This window comes from Diceros bicornis, chromosome 3 (genome assembly GCF_020826845.1).
Source record: "Diceros bicornis minor isolate mBicDic1 chromosome 3, mDicBic1.mat.cur, whole genome shotgun sequence".
NCBI classification, from domain to species: Eukaryota; Metazoa; Chordata; class Mammalia; order Perissodactyla; family Rhinocerotidae; genus Diceros; species Diceros bicornis.
The window spans coordinates 26,073,826-26,090,013 of record NC_080742.1 but is presented as its reverse complement, the minus strand read 5'-3'; the positions used below and the strand labels follow the sequence as shown (position 1 = coordinate 26,090,013).

The window sequence follows — 16,188 nt, the reverse complement described above, 5'->3', positions numbered from 1 at the left end:
AATAGGGAAAATAAGTTCAATTCAAGAGTAAAATAATATGGCGAGTATGATCTATTTACAAGGAAGATATCTAAATCTCTAAAAAACCTTTTCCATCCTATCTCAAACATATACTTTTTTTCAAATACGTACTTTAAAAATAGTATTTCAGTTCTAATTTACCAAACATAATTCCATAGAGGTTTCTAAATCCTCCTCAGAGCAAGATTAAACCTCTGCCCATCTACTGCAAATATTACCTATCAAAATTTTCTTGGAAAAGAAAAATCACTATTTCCTATGCCATTTTAGAAACTCCCAGAGAAATTCACAAAGGACTATAAACTAAAAAAATACAGTCTCACCCATAACATTAACATATTGAATAATCATGTGCGTTAACTGAAAAGAAAGGAGGAAGCAAAACTATTTATTGTTTGACTCCCCAAATATTAACATTAGCTATATCTAAGCAGTAGGACCACGAATTATTTGAATTTCTTGCTTATATGTTTCTATAGTATCCAAAATTTCTAAAATAAATACGTATAATTTCAACAGTGAAAACAAACACACACTATTTTAGAGATAAAAACCATGTGAGCAACTATTTATGTAGCATGTGAAGCAAATGATGTTGCTGCTCCCCGAGAACCAGTGCGTCTTAAAGAATCTTTTTTTTAATTTTATTTATTTATTTTTTTCCCCCAAAGCCCTAGTAGATAGTTGTATGTCATAGCTGCACGTCCTTCTAGTTGCTGTACGTGGGCCGCGGCCTCAGCATGGCGGGAGAAGCAGCGCGTCGGTGCGCGCCCGGGATCCGAACCCGGGCCGCCAGCAGCGGAGCGCGCGCACTTAACCGCTAAGCCACGGTGCCGGCCCCCAGTGCGTCTTAGAAAGGAACAGCCTAGAATTCTGTGGGGCATAAGGGGCACCTCAATCATCCTTGGCATTTTCACACCATAAGCTTATGGTTAGGTGAAAGGAGAGAGCTTAATAATAGTAAAGATTTTGCAAAGAAAGGATAACTCTTCTGTTTTAAAGTATTTAAAAGAAGTAGGGGTGGGATAAACCCATACTTCAGAGGCTAACACATTCCAATCCTCACGAAACCCCAACGATGAAGAACTATCTGCATACCTCTCAGCCTCATTAACCATTCAACCTTAATTCTTCACTCTTCCCAGTTAACACCCAGGCTATCACCAAACTCTGGCTTTTCTTTTCTTTTTATGATAGTTCTTGGTGCCACACCTTACTCTTCATTTCCACACCTGGCACAGGTCATATCCTCCCTGATCTTTCCAAAATTGATTCCTTACCAAAACCGCAAATGTAAGCCCCAGATTTTCTGCAATATGAAATTCAAACTCTCTCCCCCTAGATACCAAGATCCTCCACAAGCACCTCCCCCATTCCAGATATAATGGCACACAAGCCCCTAGGGACCCATCCACACTCCATTCATGCTCAGGTCTCTCTTCTACTCTTTAATTCAATAAGCTATGTGCGTTCCAACATTTTCTGTGGCTTTCATTCATCACTTCTGCTGAGTGCTTTTCTGAACCAGGCCCTTGGGTAGTGATCTTCATCAAGGCCTTTTCCCAGAAATGGCCCTACCCATCGTTCAAGACTTAGATTAAGTTCGTCCTTATATTAGTCTGCTAGGGCTGCCATAACAAAGTACCACAGACTAGGTGGCTTAAACAACAGAAATTTACTTTCTCACAGTTCTGGAGGCTGAAAGTCCAAGATCAAGGTGTTGGCAGATTTGGGTTCTCCTGAGGCCTCTCTCCTTGGCTTGCAGACGGCCACCTTCCCACTGTGTCCTAACACGGCCTTTTCCCTATGCGTGTGCACCCCTGGCATCTCTCTCTCTTCTTATAAGGACATCAGTCAGAGTAGAACCCACTCTAATGACCTCATTTTAACCTTAATTGTCTCTTTATAGTCCGGATCTGCAAATACAGCCACATTAGGGGTTAGGGCTTCAACATATGAATTTTGGAGGGGACACAACTCAGTCCAAGCACCCCTCTTCCACGAAGTCTTTCCAACTCCTTCCAGCTTCCTTCTCTCCTCCTCTTCAATACCAGTCAGTTTGATATCAGGGCCTTAGTACCTACCAGCATCAGGTACTCAATAAGTATTTCCTGATTGACTCATTTGACAGTTTGTTTTATCAATCACTTGGATGCATAAATGATCAACAATTGAACAGCTATAAATTAACTGCTTATAGAAATGTAGTCCTTCCATCACGGTTGTTCTTAATGCCACGCCAATGGATAATGTCTTTCCTTTTGTCTAAAAGCTCTTTGAGTTTCCTGAAGTGCTAACAACCATGTTTTGGGAACAGCCTGAGGAAAGCTCTGCTTACCAGAATTGATGTCTCAATTAAAATGAACCACTCTCTTCTCCATTCTTTCTCAGCAGTTATTGTGGTGAACAGGGCAGAGGCCATATGTTATTCATCATGGTATCATGATTACAGCTTGGATCAAGATAACAGTACCATTGTTTTTTAGCAGGATATTTACTGTTTGCACTAATTCTAATTCTTTTTTGTGTGTGTGTGTGAGGAAGATCAGCCCTGAGCTAACATCCGATGCCAATCCTCTTTTTTGCTAAGGAAGACTGGCCCTGGGCTAACATCCGTGCCCATCTTCCTCCACTTTATATGGGACGCTGCCACAGCATGGCTTGACAAGCGGTGCATCGGCGCACGCTCGGGATGCGAACCTGTGAACCCTCGGGCCGCCGACGCGGAACGCGCACACTTAACCGCGGCACCACCAGGCCGGCCCCAATTCTGTCTAATTCTTATATTTTCTCTTTTCCTGCAGCTTCAGTTTACATCTGGTATTTTATTTTATTGATCTCATCTGTGTCCCAAGGAGAAACCCATTACTTAAATTCAAAAGAAAATCTACTGACAGAATGTTTAACTGCTGTTTAGTAAAAAATGTTTGCATTATTGATAGTAATAGGAACCGGAGTATATTAACATTGTTTTAATGTAATGCAGGCTTCCTTAGACTATACACAGATTAATTTATTCAACAAACATCTTCCAAGTCTACCAAGTGCGGGAAACTATTCTGATTTGAAGGACAAGGTGGTGAAGAAGACTGGCCATGTTTCTACTCTAGTGGAGCTTATCTTCTAGTGGAGGGAGACAGAAAGTGACAATTAAATAAAATCACAGAAAATGGACAATTAAATTAAAAATAAATTTAGAAAATAAACACACAATTCTCAGATTTAACAAAACAAGGGTAAACAGGTGACCAGGGTAGATGGGGTTCTAGGTGATTCTGGAAGCCTCTCTGAGGAGATGACATTTGGATGACAACCTGAATGACTGGAAGGGATCTGTGGTAGACAGAATAATGGTCCCCAAAGACCCCCGCACTCTAATCCCCAGAATCTATGAACTTGTTACCTCACGTGGCAAAAGGGACTCTGCAATGTGATTAAGTTAAGGACCTTGAGATGGGGAGATTATCCTGGATTGTCCAGATGGGCCCAATCTAATCACAAGGGTGCTTATAAAACTGCAGTCTTATAAGACCAGAGTTTTGTAAGGATCAGAGTCAGAGAAGGAAATGTGATGATGGAAATAGAGATTAGAATGAAGTGAAGAAAAGGCCACATGGCAGGAAATGCTGGAAGTCTCTAGAAACTGGAAAAAGCAAGGAACAAGTCTCTCCTAGAGCCTCCAGAAGGTGCATAGCCCTGCCAACACCTTCATTTCAGCCTTGTAAGATCCATTTTGAGCTTCTGACTTCCAGAACTGTAAGAAAATTAACTTTTGTTGTTTTATGACATTAAATTTGCAATAATGTGTTACAGCAGCAATGGGAAACTAACACAGCATCAATGGCAGTGTCTCTGAACATTATGAAAAGCAGCTCCAATAAAGAGTTGATTTTACCAGTGTTCACTGTCACTTTCCCCCACAGCTTGGTTAAAACCAAGGCACTCGCAGCAATAGGACTGAAAGCTATCTGGTCATAAGGATCAAACTCCAATCACAGGACTTCCCAGCCAAACCAAATTTGCAGTGGTGATCACTAAAATAAATGTTAGCATGGTCTTCTACCATTCTCTGTGGTCTTCTACCATTCAGGAACAGTCTTCCTCATATGTCCAACTTAATAAGTAGGCCAAAGAGAAGAAACATGTTTACTGCTTTGGGTTATCCCGGAGAAATAATAAATTAAGTAGAATTACACTGAATTCATGCTATATCAACAATCCAGCTTATTATTCAACACCACTGAAGTGAGCCAGGATGGCTTCCAGAAAGTTAATCTTAGCCCTTGCCTTTTTAGGTCAAAGAAGAAGGAAATGTTTGAGAAGACAGAACTAATATAATATCAGGATTTTTCCCTTTTTTTAGGGGGGGGTGCCTAACTTACATTGCCAAAGAAAAATTCTAATATTTATTAAGTTTAACTTGAAGATTAAAAGGTAGTAATAACTCTCAGAAATAGCTGAAAAGTATAATTTTGCAGAAATGCATTATTTCAAATTACTACATAAGAATGATTTGTGATTTGAAAAACTATTAATCAAACACTTTGGTATCACAGAATAACATCGAGAGAACCCCTGGAGCTCATATAATGCAACATTCTTATTTTACAAATAAGGAAACTGAGACCAGCAAGGGCAAATGTCATTTCCAAAGTCAGACTCCTTGGCAGCAGAGCAGGTGTTTCACCTCCTGGCGGCCTTTTCCATCATGCTTCTTCCTTGCTTTTATTCTACAGCTCGGAAGTGCTTGCAGGTTTTGCTGGGTTCTGATAAGTAATTATTAAAATAGGAGCATTTTTAGAGCATATGAAAAGAAAATCAAACGATGAAACACAATCTTTAGAACTGTTTTCATGAGAAAAGTCAATAACGTTACCACATCTGACATAGAGCACACCGTTCTAAGGCCAATTTCATTACTACCTTAGAAATTAAGAACTATAGTTTAAGATATACATAAAAAACCATCTTTTAAAAGAAATTACATAGGTATGGTAAAGCGTGTATGTGTGTGTGTGTGTTTTAAAAATTGAGACAAGCAGTGCGGATGACATTTACAGAAGCTGTGAAATAAAACGCAAAAGTATAAAATAGCTATCAGATGGCAAGAAAACTCAATAAATCAATATAATTACATAAGGATAATTTTAATTGCAAATTTCAAAATGAATCACAGAATTTCAGGACCAGAAGAACCTGATACAATCCCCAGATTGAGGCCTGTTTATTATTCATGGGCAATAGCTGAAATTTAAATGTGAAGTTAATATAACCCCCATGCTCCTTATGCATTTTGTTTCTTAGCAGCCTGTCTTTTTCTCCTCACAGCTCCTAAAGCCAATGAACCAGAGCCAACCTACATATCCGAAAGAGCAAATACAAATGAACTTTTCAGGACTGCCTGATTCATAACCATTTTTTAAAAGCAAAGTTAACACTAAAACTTTCATGGTAGAATCAGAACTTTGACACAAGGAGAAAGACAAAGTTGTTTGGGTTTTTAATTAAACCCGTCCTGAATAATGAATCAATGAATACCAATGGGTGGGAGTATTACCAGTCCAACGGCATTGTGTAATACGATAATTATGAAAGTAATTAACATTATTAAAAAGTTTTTTAATTCACATAACAGAATCTTTAGCTATTCTGCATCCTAAATACTTCTTTGCCATTTGATTGCTTCAACTTACTTTTTAAAAAATACAAGTGTAATTCCTGGTGTCTAATACCTTGAGTTCAATAAAAAACAAAATACCAATAATCATTTGTATATATTATCCCTCTTTTTCTACATCAGAAAAGGCCAATTGAAAAATCACTGTAACCTCACTGTAATTACTCCATTGCCTTATGTGAACTCCTAACAGAAGAGCTCAAAGAGACTGATACCAATATCTATTAACATTAAGATTCCTCACTCTAGAATTTGTTGTGGCCACATCAGCAAGATAGTTTTGCTAGTTAGGTAAGATATCAAACTAATTTTGTGAAGCAGAACTGTATCACAATGGCACTTGTTAACAGAAGATTTTTACTCAACAGTTCTACCTAACACATAAATTAGTATGATATATGTAAGAACATTAGTGTTTTCTACTCACATTTCTATATCTATGACTCTACATTAAATACTTTTCCCTTTTCCGTCTCGTCAACTCAATCATGCCCATTGTTTTCATAAGCTGTATCATATAGTGCATTTAATTTACACATTATCTTTACCAAACTGTTCTTAAAATCCAACCTTCTGTACTTAGTATTAAAAGAACCAATGTCTGGCAGCAGGACATTTTAAAACACAATGAAACAAAACAAAACACAAAAGCACCATCTTTAAAGTCAGGCAGAGCTGGGTCTTCCCAATTCTGGGTCTTCCATTTACTAATGGGACAAACTAGGGCAAATTTTTTAATGTCTCTAAACTGAAAATCTTGGCCTCTGAAAGAGCAAAAGTAATAATATGCACTTTGCAAATTTATTGTGATCACTAAATAATAAATTACAGTCCATTCAACCTTTGTGGAGTGCTGACCACGCCTCAGGAAATATACGAGGCTCTGGGGATATGAAGAAGAGTTAGACATGGTCCCTGCACCCCAGAAACTCACAGTCAAAAAGGGGAGCTACTAAACAAATTATTACAAAATGTTTAAAAGTCCAATAATAGATATACATACAGGACACAATGGCAGCCCTCTGAATGTAGGGTTACAGAGGGTCAAGGAGGTGCTCCTCAGACCAACAATGCAGGGAAAAGCACTCCAGGCAAGAAGACAACAAAAGCATAAAAATGGGAAACAGCTCAGCACATTCAGGGAACTGTAAGACATGCTATATACCTGAGGCAGAAAACGTGAGGCATCTATAGTGCGAGAACAGACTGGAACTACAGATGCCAAAGAACTTCTAAATTGGTTCTCACTCCTGGCTGCACTTTAGACTTACTCGGGAAGCTTTTTAAAATTACCAGTACCTGGGCCCCAAACTTAGAGATTCTGACTCATTTAGTGTGGAGGGGATCCCAGGCATCGATATTTTTTTGCAGAGCTACCCATGATTCTAAGGTGTGGCCAAGGGTTGAGAACCACTATTCTAAACCAATGTAAGAAATGTACTTTTGGGCCGGCCCCGTGGCTTAGCGGTTAAGTGCGCGCGCTCAGCTGCTGGCGGCCCGGGTTCGGATCCCGGGCGCGCACCAACGCACCACTTCTCTGGCCATGCTGAGGCCACGTTCCACATACAGCAACTAGAAGGATGTGCAGCTATGACATATAACTATCTACTGGGGCTTTGGAGGGAAAATAAACAAATAAATAAAATCTTTAAAAAAAAAATGTACTCTTTATTCTAAAGTCAACAGGAAATGGATGTAAAGGCCTTTGAGATAAGAGATGTTCAATAAACAATAGCACCCTTCCCTTCCCTTCATGATTTATGACAAAATATGTTTAACTTTGAAAACTGATGATCCACTTACTGAATTCCTACACATTTCCTGCAAGTAAAAACTATGTTCTTTTGACAATTTACTACCTGAACTGTGTTGCTGAGTTCAAGCAAAACGATAAAAGTTTTAAAAGTTAAAAAAAAAGGGGGGGGAAGGGTAAGAGCAAAAAAGGAGGAAAAAGGAATTCCATCTAGTGGCCTCCTCCAGTGGGTTAAATGAGGGTCAACAGGTTTCCAGAAACATCTCTACAAGCACCTTAGTCTATAGTTCTTCTGGGATACCGACTTCAAAAACATCTGGATCTAAAGAAATTAAATATGTACAATTTTTCAAACATTATTAGGACAAATCTAAGGGGTAGCAAAATAGTGAAATTATTCCATTAGATAAGGGTAATGAAAGAAACTCTAAAGTTGCTTTTACTTACTCTTCTATTACTTATTGGAACTAGTTACTATTTGTCTCTGCAATAAATAGATCAATCTTCTCACCTCATCCTTAGCACCATTTTTCCCTAGAAAAATACATTGACTATAAATAATCTCTGAAAGTAGGAAATTCTAAGAGATGCTCTTATTAGGAGAGACGGAGAAACTCAACAAATCAAATCACATTATCCATCGTATATCCAATAATGCTTGCACATGCCTGTGTGTGTGTAAATGTGCATATACATTATGGCAGGAAAAGCTTGTAGTCAACTGTAACCTAGAAAATAATTACTCCTTGAAACAAGCAAACTCTGTAGTGCTGGTGAGTCCAACTCTGAAGTGCTGCCCCAACAGAGGGAGAGAGGATATAGATCATTGCTGAAGGGTCTTCCAGACCATAGACAAGCTAACAGTGTCTAGTGATGCAGTCAGAATCAAATGTAGACTATCTCTTAGCCCTGAAAAGCATCTTCACAAAAGAAAAGAACCACAACATAACTTTGGAGATTTCTAATTATTTTTATGACCTTGTGTCTGAATATAAAAAGGAAATAAAATCCTTAGTGTCACCATTCTTTTCTTCATTGGCATGAATTCAGCTCTTGATAGAAAGAATTTCATGCCAAGGGCTGATGGAACTTCACCCCCACTGTATCAGAAACAGAAAGATAAACAAAGAGAATCACAAGGAGCCACGGCCTCATTAGGGCAGGATGGTGGAGCTTAGGAGCCACTAGGTAGATTAGAGCCATTCACTCCTCCCTCTGCTTGAACTCTCAGCCTTACCAAAACAGCACGAGTGCAGGGGCAATGAACTGTTTTCGATGTTCCATACATGACCCAGGTCTCTATACTGTTTATGTGTTTTGATATAAAGCTGAATAAACCAAACTCTCCAGTTGCCTCTACTGGAGGCAAATCAGGGCAGTTTAATGAGGCCTCTGTGCATCGGACATGCTGGGTTCAAGAAAGGTTTGCTACACAACGTCCTGATTCTCTTTTACAAAAGAAAAAGGCTGGACGCAGTCATTCTTTCTCCGCATTTCATGATAGTTTTTTACTTGTTGTTGCTCTTAAGCAAACGAATACCTTGAAGTAACATGGAGTTCACTTTTCAATTAAATTATTAAATGATACCCAAGGAGAATTGACTCACTTCTGAGAAGTGTGTAGGCAGTCGCCCTGAACTACCCCCACTGAGTTTCTGGGAAGCTGCCTCCTGGCAAGTCCTCCTGAATGAAACGTTCCCCAGATCAGCATCCTCAGCAAACTGCCACCGTCCTCTTTGTCCTTCTCTGGCCTTCCCTACGTGCTCTACCACCTCCATTACCATCACCACATCCCAAACCCCTACCGTGGGCACAGGACTCCACGAAAACCCTAGCAGACCCAGAGGAAGACGGTCTCTGCCCACAGATTTTTATTGTCTGGAAAGACATGTTACTACTGTACAAGACCGTAATATCATCCAATGCTAAACTGTTTTGTCCAAAAGAGTTCTCCCTCTGTTTTAAAGTTTTGAAAGCAGTTATTTATGAAAAGCTGCAAAAGATAAGTGGCTAAGACTCCAAATTCTAGAGGCAAGATTCGTGTGTTCAAATCTGAGCTCCACCCTATTCTAAACTATTTAAGCTCTCTGTGCCTCAGTTTCTCCATTTATTAAATTGGAACAACAGTATCAACCTCTGAGGATGCTAGAAGATTGAATACATGCAAAGCGCACACAACAGTCTAGCCCCATCACTGCTATTTATTTTTGTACCACATGGGGAGCAAAAGTACAACTACATGTGAATACAATTTTGTGTTGCATCCAGGAATCAGAATTGTTTTTGCTGCCTCCTTGTCATGTTCAGATGACAATTCTTCCATCCTTCTCTCTTTGAGGTCCATGCCTTATAGCTACATCTCCCTCCACTCTCAACCCCGTACCAAGTGCCTCTGTATTCCAAATGCTCAGCACCTTGCTTGGCACGAAGTATGTGCTCACTTACGAATTTAAAACAAATCTGACAAGTGTTATCTGACAATAATATAAACAAAAGTTATTTTGGAAATTGTAATTAGCCAAAAATGAAAAGTAGTTCTCAATAATATGATAAAGGTTGCTTTCATTTAATTAAATTATTTAATTGGTTTCTTTGTTAGTTCTCTAGTAGTTTATAAGCACTATCATCGTTACATAGAGTATAACCCTTATCAGCATATGCATTCCCCAGATTCTCTTTAAAAACTTCTGCGCCCTGTGTTCCTGTACCCATTTTATTCAACTAACATCTGTCAGTGAGTTTGGTAGTCATCTGGCTACATGACTTGAAATATGCATTATCTATAGGTCAGAGGGAGAAGGATGAAACTCTGAGCCTTAGGGAACCCCAATGAGTTATGTGATTCATTTCCCACCCGTGAGGAAACAAACAACTACTCAAAACTATTTTGAAAAAATGATTGTTGAGCCTATTTTACAAGTTCTTGAGACATTCCTCAAGCCCTATTTGTAGTCTGTTTCAAAGCTGAATCATCTTATTTCCCTCTTAAGTAGCTAACAAAACTCTCTTAATGCAATTTAGGTCTATTTCCTCCATTTGTGAAACAGGGTAGGTTCAAAGATGCCGTGGAAATGTGCCTCTCATCTCTTAGGCATAGTAGACACTATTTGCTCCTTTGTAAGCTTTATGGTACACTAGCACTAAAAATATCTGCGAACCACATAGGATAAAACATCCTGCAAAAAGAGTAACCCATAGCCATGTATGTACTAAACATAAAAGAGAAGTACATTTAAGTGCACAAAGTAATACTGTCTGGTGAAGAAGAATCCAAATGCACTATATTGTGGGGAAGAGGAGGGGGATGTATTCCATTCAGCCCCATAGTGCAAATTTTTATGATCTTCTTTGGTGAGATAATGTAATCCTTTGAGAACACAGGATGAAACTGGAAATACTGCCAGAGATATGGATAATTCCAAATATTTCCCCCAGCACAGTTTTCAATGAGACCTTCTATCACTGATCTTCATAGTGGTAGCCTTACTACTCATACTTGACAGACACATTCTAGCCTTAGGGTCATTGTACTGGGGGTTCTCTCATCTTGGAATACTCTTTCTCATATATCTGCCTGGCACAGTCCCTACTTCCTTCAAGTCTCTTCCCAATGTCACCTTCTCTGTGAGGTCTAATGGACCATCCTATTAAAAATTACAACCTATGCTCCCCATATTGCTCTGTACTCCCAATCCCATTACCACGCTATATTTTTTCTTTTATTTTCCATAGTACTTACCACCTTCTAATACACCATATAATTTATCACTTATTGTGTTTTTATCTATCTGCTAGAACATAAGTCCCATGAAGAAAGAAATTTGTTCTTTTTTTAAATTCACTGATGTACCCCAAGGGCCCAGAACAGTGCCTGCCATAGAGTAGGCCCTCCATAAATATTTGTGGAGTAAACTAAAAAGATGTCAGTTCACAAATCAAATCACGGGAAATAATTCCATCAGACACACACTGTTTTTTTTGTGTGTGTGTGTGTGTGAGGAAGACCAGTCCTGAGCTAACATCCGTGCACATCTTCCTCTACTTCATATGGGACACCGCCACAGAATGTCTTAACAAGCAGTGCATCGGTGCACGCCGGGGATCCAAACCGGCGAACCCCAGGCCGCTGTAGCACAGCGCGCGCACTTAACCACTTGCGCCACCGGGCCGGCCCCCACATACACTGTTAGTGTCGCCCAAAACAGTTATTGAGCCTTAATCTGAAAAATAAAAGAACCAATGGAAAAATTTTAATGGCAAAGTTGGCAAGTTTAAGCTCCATAAGAAAAGGAACAAGAATCAAAGTCTATTAAATATTTGCAATCTTCTTGGTTCCCTCATTATTCAAAGATGGGATGATGAAAAGAGAAATCAAGAATCTTTAGTTCTAGTGAAAATACGCTGCAGAGAACAGGAGCTATAAAAAGCCGTGATTAATAGCTCAAACATAACTAAAATACCCCACTGCACAAGGGCCAGAAGGTGCAGAGACAAGTGTAGCTGTTACTCTCATTTAGTGAAATGTGAGGACTAAAACTGACCCAGCAGCCCAATGGAGATGGGATGTTCCACAAAGACCCGACACAGACACACATACACATCCCACTATCACCACCAGCAACAATAATATCTGCACTTGGAGCTCTTCTCTTCCTGAACATTTTCTGCAGTGAGCATATGATGCTAAAATAAAAGCATACGGACTTCTTCTACCCTAACGACATCTTGAGAAAGAAAGTAACACAATTAACTTTGGAATAACAGATTTTGAAAAGACTGTTTGTTGAAAACTGTTGGAAATTCAGGAACACATGGTTGATTGATTAAGTGTTACAATATTTATTAAATATGAGAATCCACTGCAAGAAAATGGAAGTTCTTCCGTTGAGCTGAAGGCTACGTCTAATGCTGGGCTGAGTTGTCTCAATAAGAAGCTGAACAAAGGAACTTATGATCACAACTAGTTTACAATGGGACCAAAAACCATAGAATGATAAAAAGTGAAGAGCCAAAAGAGAAAGAGCAAAACAGAGAATTGAGAATGACTAAAAGTTTTATTAAAAACCACTGAATTGGGCCGGCCTGGTGGCTTAGCGGTTAAGTGCGTGCGCTCCGCTACTGGCGGCCCGGGTTCGGATCCTGGGCGCGCACCAACACACTGCTTCTCCGGCCATGCTGAGGCGGCATCCCACATACAGCAACTAGAAGGATGTGCAACTATGACATACAACTATCTACTGCGGCTTTGGGGAAAAAAAGGAGGAGGATTGGCAATAGATGTTAGCTCAGAGCCGGTCTTCCTCAGCAAAAAGAGGAGGATTAGCATGGATGTTAGCTCAGGGCTGATCTTCCTCACAAAAAAAAAAAAAATCTTGAAAAAAAAAAAAAAAAACACTGAATTGCCAAAGCAATTCAGAGAAAAAAGAACAAAGCTGGAGGTATCACACTCCCTGACTTTAAAATATACTAAAAAGGCATAGTAATCAAAATAGCATGGTACTGGCACAAAAACAGACACACAGATCAATGGAACAGAATTCAAAGCCCAGAAATAAAACCACATGTCTATGGAGAGCTAATCTTCGACAAAGGAGCCAAGCTCATACAATGGAGAAAGGAAAATCTCTTCAATAAATGGCACTGCAAAAACTGGAGAGCCACATGCAAAAGAATGAAAGTAGACCATTATCTTACACCATACACAAAAATTAACTCAAAATGGATTCAAGACATGAATGTAAGACCTAAAAGCATAAAACTGCTAGAAGAAAATATAGGTAATACACTCTTTGACATCGGTCTTAGCAGTATCTTTTCGAATACTATGTCTACTCAGGCAAGGGAAACAAAAGAAAAAATAAACAAATGGGACTAATCAGACTCAAACCCTTCAGCAAGGCCAAGGAAACCATCAACAAAACGAAAAGACAACTCACCGACTGGGAGAAAATATTTGCAAATCATATATCTGACAAGGAGTTAATTTCCAAAATCTATAAAGAATTCATATAACTCAACAACAAAAAAATGAACCACCTGATCAAAAAATGGGCAGAGGATATGAACCGACATTTTTCCAAAGAAGATATACAGATGGCCAACAGGCACATGAAAAGATGTTCAACATTACTAATTATTAGAGAAATGCAAATCAAAACTACAATGAGATAGCACCTCACGCCCGTCAGAATGGCTATAATTAACAACACATGAAATAACAAGTGTTGGTGAGGATGTAGAGAAAAGGAAACCCTCATACACTGCTGGTGGGAATGCAAACTGGTGCATTTACTATGGAAAACAGTACGGAAATTTCTCAAAAAACTAAAAATAGAAATATTATATGATCCAGCTGTTTCACTACCAGGTATTTATCCAAAGAACATGAAATCAATCATTCAAAAAGATATATGCACTCCTAGGTTCATCGCAGCATTAGCCACAATAATCAAGATGTGGAAGCAACCCAAGTGCTTGGATGAATGGATAAAGATGTGGTATATATATTCCACATAGTAGTGTTCCAATACTACTCAGCCATAAAAAAGACAAAATCGTGCCATTTGCAACAACATGAGTGGACCTTGAGAGTATTATGCTGAGCGAAGTAAGTCTGACAGAAAAAGACAAATGCTGTATGATTTCACTCATATGTGGAAGATAAACAAACACATAGAGAAGAATAGCTTAGTGGTTACCAGAGAAAGGGGCAGGGGAAGGGCAAAAGGGGTAAAGGGGTACATATGTATGGTGACAGATAAAAACTGGACTTTTGGTGGTGACCATGATGCAGTCTATATAGAAACTGAAATATAGTGATGTACACCTGAAATTTACACAGTTGTAAGCCAATATGACTCCAATAAAATAATTTTAAAAAAAACAACTTGAAACAATATAAATGTCTCTTAATAAAGATTGATTACATAAATTATGGTATGTTTATGCAGTAAAATACTACCCACCTGTGGAAAATGGTGATATAGATTTATATTCATTAACATTAAAAGATGTCCATCATATTTAGCTAGGTAAGAATAGGTTAGAAGAGTTTCATATCTCCAAAAAGTCTCGGAAAATATCAACATATTAATGGAAATGAGCTCTGGATAGTGAGTTTCACTTTCTAAAATATCTTTATATTATCTAAATTTTTTTGCAATGTTTAAGTATTACTTTAATAATCAAAGAAAAATAATAAACTATTCCTAAAAAAAAAACCCACTGTGTTGTACACTTTAAAAGGGTGAATTTTACAGTACATGAATTGTTATCTCAATAAAGCTGTTATAAAAAACTATATTAAAAATCAAGATTGTTGTCATAAATATATTTCAAGTGCAAAGCAATCTTAGTTTTCACAGAAGAAGAATGGACTTGGTTATAACTGCTACCTTCTATAAAATGTTGGGACCCCTTTCTTCCTCAGCTTTAGAGTTCTGCATTTTGAAGTTCTGCATTAGAGTTAGAGTTCTGCATTTTATCTTCAGATAAAACATGTTTTTAAAAAATAAAATAAAATAAGCTACTAAAATAGAGCATCTTATCCTCTAATCCAGCTAAAAATACAGATTCCAACACTCAGCCTGGTTTGGGAACTATGAGTCCAACCTTTCGTCTCAGTGCCCTTTAACTTCTCTGGTCCTGCCTGCCTTCCCTTTCCTCACCCCTGAGCTGTGAAGAGCCCTATGCAGGACACAGACTACTGAGGTCTCAGCTAAGGCAAGGATGCTTCTCATCCCGAAGTAACGGAGCTGCGTGGTTTCTCATTCAATTTTAAAAAAACAAATCCCCCCTTATATTTGAACTAATGTTATGTAGGGAAAAAAAGAAACAAGACTAACTTGGTTTGTTAAATTCCTGAAAAGAATGCAGTGAGGCCAAAGCTGGTACTCAGAATTAGTATCAGGGTCCAAATTACTCTATCCTCCTGGAACACCAGATGCGAATCACAGCTCTTGTGAAAACAATTCGAGAAATCCAGTGATTTGCGTACACAAGAAACTGGGAACCAGTTTTATACCAAGAAATGATCATTATGGGAGCTAAAAAAGAGCTAACGTATTGAGCTCTTACTCTATGCCAAATGCTCAGCCACAAGCTTTACATGCAAGATTTCCCCTAATTCTCACAACATATGAGCTGGGTACTATTCTTATTCCCACTTTATGAGTGTAAAAACTCAGGATGAGAGAAGTTAAATGCATGCCGAGTTTACCCAGTTAGCTAGCAGCAAAGGTGGGATTAAATCCATGCAGTCTAATTCTAGGTCCTCTAACTCTTAGTCACTATCCTATAATGCTTTTTGAAAGAAAAAAACTATATCAGGGACTTGTTTTACTAAAAGTTAAGACTTATTCTAAAACCACAGTAGATTCTGCTGTAGTAAAGTAATACAGAAACACTCAAAGAATCATGGAGAAAAGGATTGATATGGATAACACCAAAAACATTTTATGTTACAACAAAAGATCCCATGAGAATAAATAAATATGTCACAACACTTTTAAAAAGTATTTGCAACAGACAGAACCAATAATAGAAAAAAATCCATAACATATTTTAAATGCCTATATATCAATAAGCAAAAAACAAATATCCCACTAGAAAAATGAGGAGAGTATAGGATTAGGCCATTTGGAGGAAGAAATATAAATCACCAACGTGCCCTAACTCATCAGACATCTAGAAAATGGAAAGTAAAATAATCAGACACCATTTCACACCCATAATATTG

The 16,188-nt window shown here is 38.4% G+C and overlaps 1 protein-coding gene across 10 annotated transcripts in view; it reads right to left on the bottom strand.

Moving 5' to 3' along the window:
- The window catches only part of ADAM22 (ADAM metallopeptidase domain 22), a 215,805-nt gene that overhangs the window by 184,815 nt on the left and 14,802 nt on the right, over positions 1-16,188 (bottom strand). The gene's annotated exons all lie outside the window — the stretch shown is intronic.